We start from the raw sequence: 9,967 nt of genomic DNA, 5'->3' as shown, positions 1-9,967 counted from the left end.
TATTATTATTATTATAATTCTTATATGAATTTCTTTCCCATCCCATCCAGGTGGGCATAAGTATGGTCACATTTGGTCCCCATGGCCACTCCCTGTACCTAGAGGTAAATTTTGTTTATCAAACATGAATACATCCCTGGTTAATATGTATCCTAACAGATCAACTATGAATCTGTTTGTTTCCAAGTATCTACCCGTTTGTCATCCAAAAATCTACAAATTGTAACCCTTTTCATGTGGGATACTCAAATATAAGGTTATAAGGTTTTTTTGGTTTAGTTTTTTTGGATGAATTGGAAAAATAAAATGTATATATGAACTTTGGTAAAGTTTTATTTAGACACCTTTAAAATCCTATGGATAGATTAAAAGATTCAGGGTTTTGTAAGTATATATAGGGGTGTGGTACTAAGACCTTTACAAATTCTTCACCTAAGAAATAATGTGTAGGTCTTTATATTGGGAAAATACATTATCAGATGAATAACACATGGCACATTACTCTGTGTGAGTATTTATTAAAGACCAGGTTAAAATGCAGAAGTAGTGAGTGGAAACATTAAGTACAACACTTGCTTCCTTCCTCTTAGGGTAGCCAATCTTCCCAGGTGTGAACCACCAAGGTCAGACTGTGCAATGCTCTGAGAGATTAAAGTAAAACCCTCAGACTCCACAGGCCATGCTGACATGTTCTTTTTAAAGTCTACAAACCACAGGACTAGAACAATGTACTTTACACAGATAAGTGGAGCTGTTTTGGTCATAATACACAGTGACAAACACCGCTGTCAAGCATGTGGTGTAAAGGTGGTGATTTTGACCATGAACTCCTATATTTACCAAAATACTCTACAGTCAAATGGGACAGCTAAAGAAGAAGAAGAAGGTAAAATGAATGTTAAAATCGAAATCAGCAACTGAAGACACAGACAATAGCTGGAAACAGAGCTTAAGGGATATCCTTGTTCAGACAACTTGGGACATGGGACCATGTGACCTGCAGACATCCTAACCCAGCACCAGAGGCAGTGCTGGAGAGGTGGCAGTTCAGGTGCACCTTTGCCAGCAGGTGGAGTGCATCTGTGGAACACTCTAGTCCTCTGAGGCAAAGGGGCAGCTGACGGAGTCATATGACCTGGACCAGAAACTAAGCAAGGACTGGGATCCACGAGCAGAACTGGTGCTGGCAACAGGGAAATGCAAGGTGGGTGACACTGAAGAGGGCACAGATCCCCCAGTCCTGTGGGGATCTGTGACAGTCCAGACCTCAAATTCTATAAGGGTGGCTTAAAAGAGCTATGCAAAAACAAATGCTTACAAACCTCAATTAACCAAAGTAATGCTGTAAAAAGTCTGCTATAATTTCTCCACTGATAAAGTCATACTGAAAATGATTACAAAGGTATTGCTGCTAAAGGTGATTTAACAGGCTATTAAATCATGAGGCCTGCTTAGTTTTTCATGCATGTACTTAATTTTGTACTTTATTTTGTTAAATAATGACACAATGAAATCTGTTATCTAATATGCACTGCAGCAAAGCCTAAACTACAAAGTTTATTTTATTTCTTCATTTATTTTACTCATACTTTTTCTTTAGTTCTTCAGTGTGAATTGCAGTAAAAAATACAGCACGACGAAAGATTGCTGGTGTTGAGGTGGGTTAACTTCCATTAACCATGAATGGGCTACCTAGCTCAGTGAAACATTAGGACTGTGAAAACAGGCTGCTATTGTGCAGCGCTTTTGAAACAAATAGGGTGGCATTTGAGCCCCCCAATAAATTTATATAGCACTGATCAAGGGCTTAGCATTCAATATAAACTGTAAACAGGTCTGAAAGTCATGCTTCTCATTTGTTTGGTTAACCTTAGCCAAACATTTTTTCTCTTTTACAGCAACCCTGTTGGACAACTAAATGCATCAACAACAGAGTTCTGGTAATGGTATCACAAATACAACCACCATATGTATTATCTTAGAATATAGGTTTATATGTAGAACTTCTTTTTCAAGTGCTAGAGGCTTCAAGTTGCCCATTAACATGTTACACAACATGAACATCATAAATTTCCGGTCTGGTCACCTTAAAACCAAAACAACAACTGTGAAGCCCATACTTTAATCACTGCATCAAACAGTTATTATATGCTATTTTATTTGACTGAAATAGTGTAAATTGTTACTCCATATTTTATAAGCTGTTGCAAAGGAATCATTTCTGAAGGATGCCTGTAAACTGATCAAAGCATTTATCACTATTCCTGTTGAATATTCATGATGCTTCAGTACTTATACTGATAGAAAATGTGTGAAGATGTCTGCATGATAACCTCACATCCTCCTCCTGTTGATATCACTGTTTAATTAGAACTTCGAAACATTAACCCCACTTGTTATAAGCTTATACCTACGCCTATTGAAAAGTAATAGAGAAAATATGGCCTTCTGTTACAATATAGTGTGCCAGCTAGTCGCCAGCATGTCATGTAAAAAGCTGTGAAATGCAGGTATTTTTATATCAGTTCTCATTTTGCTCGAAGCACAGAGAATGATTATGTTTGTCAAAAAACAACTCAAAAGAGGCAGTTTCTTTGTGTCAAAGAGATACAAAAACAGTACAGAATTTGCTTTACTTTTCAAAACCATACTTTTGTTTTTGAGTCACCAGTTGTAGAAAATACCTAATTTTGTTTTCGTTTATTTAAACCTAAATTTCTATAGAGTGATCTGCACATGACTGATATAAAAAATACAATAGCTGCATCAAGAATGCATTTCTTATTTCTAAATAAAAAAATCTAACACTGGCTTAGAGAAAACCTTTAATTAGTAAACTACTGAATTTCCCCATGGCATGTCCTGATAAATTTTAAAGTGTAACTAAACCTAAAAAATTAAAAATTCAATTGCTACCAGGCAGGTCCTTTATTGCAGAAGGGATATCGCTTACAAATAACTTCACCTGCTTGATCTCAATTTTTTATTTGCACTCACCTGTCCATGCTTTGGTGCAGGTGCTGCCAATTTCTTCTTCTCTTTTTGTTGTCAGGTCTTCAGCCATTCTAAATGACCTACCCAGGATGAGGTAACTCCCATGCAGGCACACAGGAGTTTATTCAGTCCCGCCAACACATCCTCCTACATGCTCAACTGAGCCTTTCTCTGACAGGTAAAGACAACTATCAGGCAGGTAAGTATGTTTTGTTGTACAAGAGACATTGCCTAAACCCTGTTTTTCAAAGTTGAACTTTAATTGTGCTTTATTGGCCCTCTAATTCTTGATCGCCTAGGCTCTTGGGTGCTCCTTTTCGAGCATCTACGTCACCCAATCTTGTGCCTGGGTCGGGTGGCGAAGGATTAAGAATCAGGAAGAAGAGGAGAAGATGGAGGTGCCTGAACTGCCGGCTCTAGGACGGATGCCAGGATGATGCAAGACACCCCCCAGACACCCCCGGACTGCCCTGCAGGATTGAAGGTAAGTGTATTTTTTTTTTTTTGGCTAGTTTGAATTTAGTTCCTCTTTAAATCATTGAAAAAAGTAGTTCTAAAAAAATAGTTTTAACTGACAAGACAAATTAAGATTTTCATATAACCTTGACTACTAGTATTTCTGTTAAGGCTGATCGTTTTGATATGTTGTCGTATTACCCAAGTTTGAGGCAGGATAACCTTAGAAATACATTAGAGGCCATGTAGCTTTAAATTACACATTTGGGAAGTTGATTTTTGCAGGTCATGGTTTTAGCAGTTCTGTCTGTTTCTGTACTGGAAAAACTTACATGTGCACCTGGCAGTACTGCAGTGCAGATATGTTCCAGTGCTTATATTGCTCCCATATCGCTGCACAGGGCAGTTGTATAAAGCTGAGTCATTCAGAAAACACTCATGAGAAAGGTCAATCAATAGTAAGCATTTGATAAGCTGGAGAATTAATGAAGACTCATATTGCAGCTAACCAGTCCTTAGACGTGGTGGCTGCAATACTTTTCTTTTTTTAGGTGAAAGATATTTAAAGCAAGTACAACAAATTCCAGTTAATCTTGCCTGAAATGGGGTGTCCTATGTGTCCTAAATAGAGTGTCATATTAAAAATAATATGAGTGGAAAAGAAAGAACATTATATTTCTTGTGTAAATTATTAGTTTTATCAATTCACAATGTATTTAGGAAATAAAGGCTAATATTTTAAGTTCACCCTGTGGGTCAACCATGAATTCCTCCACACAAAGGACAGAAGCAAGAGATAAAGAAGAGATCTAAAATTAAAAACTAATGCAGACACCACATCCAAGCTAAGCTTTAATATGCTATATTTTTGTGTTTAGGTATACTATACATATTGATTACAATTATCACTCAGGATCACAAGTTAAAATTAGAATATTGATTGTTAATGTATCAAACAGTATTGAACAAGACGGCGGCACCCTGTAAGGGAACGGGGTTAGGTGAGTAATACAAGGTTTAGTTCAATATTAAAGTAAAGTGTTACAGAAGACACTCTCTCCCAATAAAGTCTTTAGGTTATGTTCAGATTATGAGAGTGCAGTGTAGTTACTACTTCCCCACACTACAGAATTGCTTTCTCGGGTGAGATGATATTTAACCTCTACCCCACAGCAGCCAAAAAGAGAAGGAATGGGTGCAGCAATAAGCAGTTTGGTACCCTTAACTTCTAACTGCTTTCAAATGTGCAGAGGTTCAGGCAGCCAAGCAGCTGACAAGGTGCCAGCCACCAGGAGCCCTGTGAGAAGGAACTTCGCCCTAGTCACCCACTGCTGTCAATGAACTTGTGTAATTGAAGCTGGCAAACAGCATTTTCTAGCTTTATGAATAATTATTTTGTAACAACATTTTGAACACAATTATTTATTAAACCTCTCCAAGGCTGGAGAGGATACACTTTGATAAGTGAACCAGGATCCATTTCAGGTTTGATGGATTACCCAGGTTCACTGATGAAAGTGTATCTTCTCGTGCCTTGGAGAGCTTTAATAAATCAGGTCAAATGTATTTATGTTGTTTAGGTCTTCATAACATTGGAAGCTTGTGTGACAGAGTGCAAGAACACAATTAGGATACAGGGACAGAACATTACAGGGCATTTTATAACGATCACCTATAAGGAGCCTCATTGGTAAGATCATATGGTATTATCTTAACATAAGCAGCAGAAAACAAAGTAAGATGCAAAGCTTATATAAGATTTTGATACCTAAACTGCATACAGGTGGACTTGTGAAACAGGCCTGCTTAACAAATAAAAAATGCAGCATACAGAAATGTTAAAATAAATATGTGCTGCAGCTTTTTGAAAATGAAAGTAGGCCCGAAGTAAAATAGAGATAGGCGTAGAGCCACATGACGGGGAGGAGGGAAGGCAGGAGTGGAAGGGGTTAATTGTTAAGAGGGGGAAAATATATGAGGTGATGGGGTGGTGCTGGCCCAAGGGGGGGGGTCAAGGGGCAAGCCAGAGGGGGGGCCGTCAGGGTTGGGGGCTTTCAGATGTTAAAAAAGAGGGAGGAGCATTACATAGGGAACAGTGGGAGCAGCATTGACCCCCCCTTTTAGAGTTTTGGCCTGCGGTCCAGAGAGGTCCGAGGTCTCAGAGAGGTCGGCGTTCCTGTCTGGGGAGAAGAGCCTGTGGAGAACATGGTCAGGAGCCGGATGCTAGGCCTTGTTTGCGAACAGGAATTTCTGGGTTGTGCGAAGTGCCTGGAAATCACCTCTTTCCCTGGGACCCGGAAGTGGGCAAAGATGGGGGACGTGGAGCCGGTGAAGAATCGCCTAGCAGACCGGAGGATGAAATATCAGGATCAGAGGAAGGGCCCCAGTGGCATCCGACAGCCTGGTGAGATCATAACAGTGTGGGAATGGGGGGAGTAGGCAGAGGGATCTTTAAAAAGGTGGTGAGGCTGTATGGAGGGCTGGTTGTTTTTTTGCGGGGGCGCAATGCCTGGAGGTCATGCTGGGGAACCTGTTTTTGGGGGTCCGGATACAAGAGGGTTGCTTAGAGGATTGAGGGAATTGTTTCTCCAATTCGGTGGGGGAGGCTCTTAGGGTCCTGTGGATGGTGTGTTGGGAGGTAGTGGAATGGGGCAGGAAGCGGGCAGCGCTGGGGCCATGGCGTCGAGGCTTGGTGAGGAACAGTTATCGGTGGGGGGGGATGGAGTCTCCATTTCAAATTCACTGTTTTTTGGGGGAGCAGGAGCTGCAGGTGTTGGATTGGCTGAAGGGCACAAAGAGTGTGGTGGTGAGCTGGGTAGTCAGGGTGTTTCTGATGGGGCGAGGTCTGCATGTGAAGGGTGAGGTCTACATGTGTTTTGAAGGCCCCTTGGTGGCGCACTTGCGGCAGGAAGTGTGGAATAGGATGTGGAATTGTGAATATGTGGAAATCTTTTCGTTGTTTCTGGCTGTTGCTGCGTTTCGGGGCACGCGAGGTGAAGCTGGGAGAGGGCAAGCGTCCAGAGGATGAGAAGGGCGGTTTGAGGTTGATTCCACGTACTTTCCGGTTGGAGGTTGATTCCACGTACTTTCCAAAATTGGCTGCAGGCGTTTGCCATTTTGGCTAGTATTGTGGGGGGGGGGAAGCGCCTGAGCATTGCTTGGCACTTTTCTGCTACCTGAATGCAATCAGTGAGGCACATCAGGTGTACGGTGGGGTGGCATGGCTCAGGTACGATAGGCTAATTCGGCAGCGGCAAGCCATGCGACTGGGTTAGCGTTGGGATATCCTAATATCCTTGTGGATGGGCCTGATGACTTCTGCGCAGTTGGGATTGTAGTCATTTCTTGAGAGCGCCGGGGGCCCAGGAGCTGTGGGAACCCCGGCGGGTAAGTGCAGAAGGATCTCCTGGCTCATAAATGAGGGTGCCTGCAAATTTGGGGCAATGTGTTGTTTTAAACATTAATGCTCAGGAAGTGGTGGGGCCCACTCGGCGTCACGTTCCACCACTAGGGGAAGAGGGCATGTCACAGAACCTGTAAGAAAAAAGGATGACAATCGTGAAGGTGGAAAGCATGCAGCATTTCCTAGGTGGGTATCCAGATGGGGAGGCTGCTGAGTTGCTGGAAGTGGGTTTCTCTGTGGGCTTTCGGATCCTGTGTCGGTTGGGAATTATCCCTCGGAGGGCTGGGAACTCGCGGTTGGCATTGTTGGTCCCTGGGGTGATCTCAACTAAGTTGGCCATGGAGGTTGCTTTGGGACGGATGGCATGTCAGTTTCTAGAGCCACCTATGGCCTTCTTGGTGGTGTCTCCTTTGGGAGTGGTGCCTAAAAGGGAGCCTGTCCAGTTCCGCATGATACATCATTTGTCTTACCCAAAAGGTGAGTCAGTAAATGATGCTATTGATCTGGGGCTATGCAGGGTGGCGTACACTTTCTATGATGTTGCAGTTTCGTTGGTTAGGAAGGCGGGGAGGGAGGGGTTGTTTAATGGTGAAGGCCGATATTGAGATGGTGGCAAGAAACCTTTATTGTGGACAAATGTTTGCCCATGGGGTGTTCCATTTCTTGTTATTTGTTTGAGGCTTTTAGTACGTTTGTAGAAGGGGTGGTTAAGGAGTTGTCCGGGATCAAGTCCATTATTCACTACCTGGACGACCTTTTGTGTGTGGGTCCCCAGGGGTCTCAGTTTGCGCAAACTTGCTGTGGACGTTGGAGCATGTGAAAAATTTGGGGTGCCCTTGGCTGGGGAAAAAACGGTTTTGCTTTCCCCGAAAATTTGTTTTTTGGGTATTGTGCTGGACTCTGAAAGAATGGAGTGCAGGCTTCCTGAGGAAGGAGGAAGTTAAAAAAGCCCATGTCATGTGAACGATTTGTTTACGTCAGTTACATTATGGCATTATGCCAAGGGGCAGGATTTTTAGCAGGAGACTTGCAGCAGCTACTGCTGGAGTGACGGCGCCAGGACATTCTGTGCGCTTGACGCGGTTTTTGCGGGAGGATTTGGGGGTTTGGCAGCATTTCCTTGACATTTACAATGGGAGGTCTTTGCGATAATGAAACTTGTGGACAATGGGGCTCTGGACCTGGTTACGGATGCAGCAGGCGGTTTGGGTTATTGGGCTTACTTTGAGGGTGGATACAGTGCAGATCCTTGGCCCGCGGAATAGCGGTAGTGGGGATTGTGTAAAAATTTGGTGCTCTTGGAACTGTTCCCTATTGTGGTGGCATTGGAGTTGTGGGGTACTTATTTGCGGGATCGCGAAGTGATTTTTTATTGTGATAACATGGGTGTGATGGAGGTCATTAATCATAGTTTTGCGTCATCTCCTCCTGTGATTAACTTGCTTCAGCATTTGGTGCTGTTGTGTTTGCAGTTGAATGTATATGTGTGGGCAGTCCATGTTCCAGAGTACGAGAATTTATTCGCTGATTCTCTTTCTTGATTCCAGTGGTCACGCTTCTGAGAGTTGTTGCTGGAGGCAGAGGAACAGGGACTCCTTGCCCGGCGGAGGTTTGGAAGGTTGTCTGGGGGTCATCGCTGGGTCAATACAAAGCTCAATATGTACAGGAACATGGAAGGCCTATGTTGGCACTTGGCGGGAATAGTTCCTGTTCTTGCAGAATAAGGGGCCTGGAGTTAACCCCAGGGGAGGTGAGGTGTTGGTGTTGTTATTTTTGGTTAGTAACTTTCAGAAAGAGGTTTCTGAGGGTGTGATGAGCAAAAAACTGGCGGCCTTGGCCTTTTTGATTAAATTGATGTGGTGGGATGACGGTGTGAAGGATTGTTTTTGGTTAGGCGTTAAAAGTCTATAGGAGGGACAGTGTGCGGCAGGTTTTGCTAATTCTTTTGAGGTTATTTTATTTCGGGCAGTGTTCGTTGTTACCTTTTTCGCTGTCTTGTGGCTGGGTGAAGTGGTCTGTCCTAGTAAGACCATGGTGAGCGGTTAAGCCTGGGCCATTGTGCCGGTGGAAACAGGATGAACGTCAGTGTGGGTCCAAAAATCAAAAACAGATCAGTTGGACAGGGGTTCACGCTTGGAGTTGGGTGAGTTGGTAGGCTCCGAGGTTTTCCCCGTTCGGGCAATGGGTGAGTATTTGAGGATTCAGCCCACAGGGGAAGGTCCTTTATTTATTCATGAGAATAGGTCGTTTGTGACTCGTTTCAGGTTCAGGGTGATCTTTAGAAGATGTGTGGTGGCAATTGGCAGGAGTGCTGGTGAGTATTCTTCTCACTCGTTTCGTATTGGGACCGCCACTGAGACGGTCAGGTCGGGGCTGCGGCCTGGGGTAATTAAAAGGATTGGCCTTTGGCAGTCTAATCGTTTTAGGCTTTGTATGTCCGTTCTAACTTGCTGTAAAGGATGTATTAAGATTTGGGTGAGAGATGTGTGTCTTTTTGGCTTTGACTTTGTTTTGTGAGCGCCGTTTCATTTTGTTTTGGCTGAATGTGTTTTTGTTTGCATTAGAGGTTTGGAGGAATGCCTCATCTAGATTTTGGGACACTCCTTTGTCTTTTGGGGAGCACGTCGGGCAGATGTGTGGCAGAAAAAATGGCGGTTGGGTTTCAGTGGGAAGTGGCATTGGTTCGGTGGATAGGCATTCCGGGTATGCAGTGGAGCCGGGTCAATCAGGAGGTTAACAGGTTTGCTCACTTAGATAAGGTTCTTGATGTTTTGTTATTACACGCTGGGGGAACGACTTGGGGGTGCAATCCATGCGGGAGCTGATTAGGGATATTAAGCTTGACTTCTTGAGGCTCAGGAATGCTTTTCCCAGAATGGTGTTGCTGTGGTCTAACAATGTGGCAAGAATTAAATGGTGGCAGGCAGGGTCGGTGGAGCCATTAAAAAAGGCACGAATTAAGGTGAACAAGGAGGTGGGGAGGTTAGTATTTAGGATCGAGGGTATGGTGGTCAGACATTGGGTGTTGGAAAGGGAGCCTGGCTTGTTCCTTCGTAATGATGGGGTGCATTTAAATGCAATAGGCACCGACTTGTGGCTCCTAAGTTTACAGGA

The sequence above is a fragment of the Pyxicephalus adspersus genome, chromosome 10, assembly GCF_032062135.1.
Source record: "Pyxicephalus adspersus chromosome 10, UCB_Pads_2.0, whole genome shotgun sequence".
NCBI classification, from domain to species: Eukaryota; Metazoa; Chordata; class Amphibia; order Anura; family Pyxicephalidae; genus Pyxicephalus; species Pyxicephalus adspersus.
The sequence above is the reverse complement of the archived record's forward strand: the minus strand, read 5'-3'. Positions refer to the sequence as shown.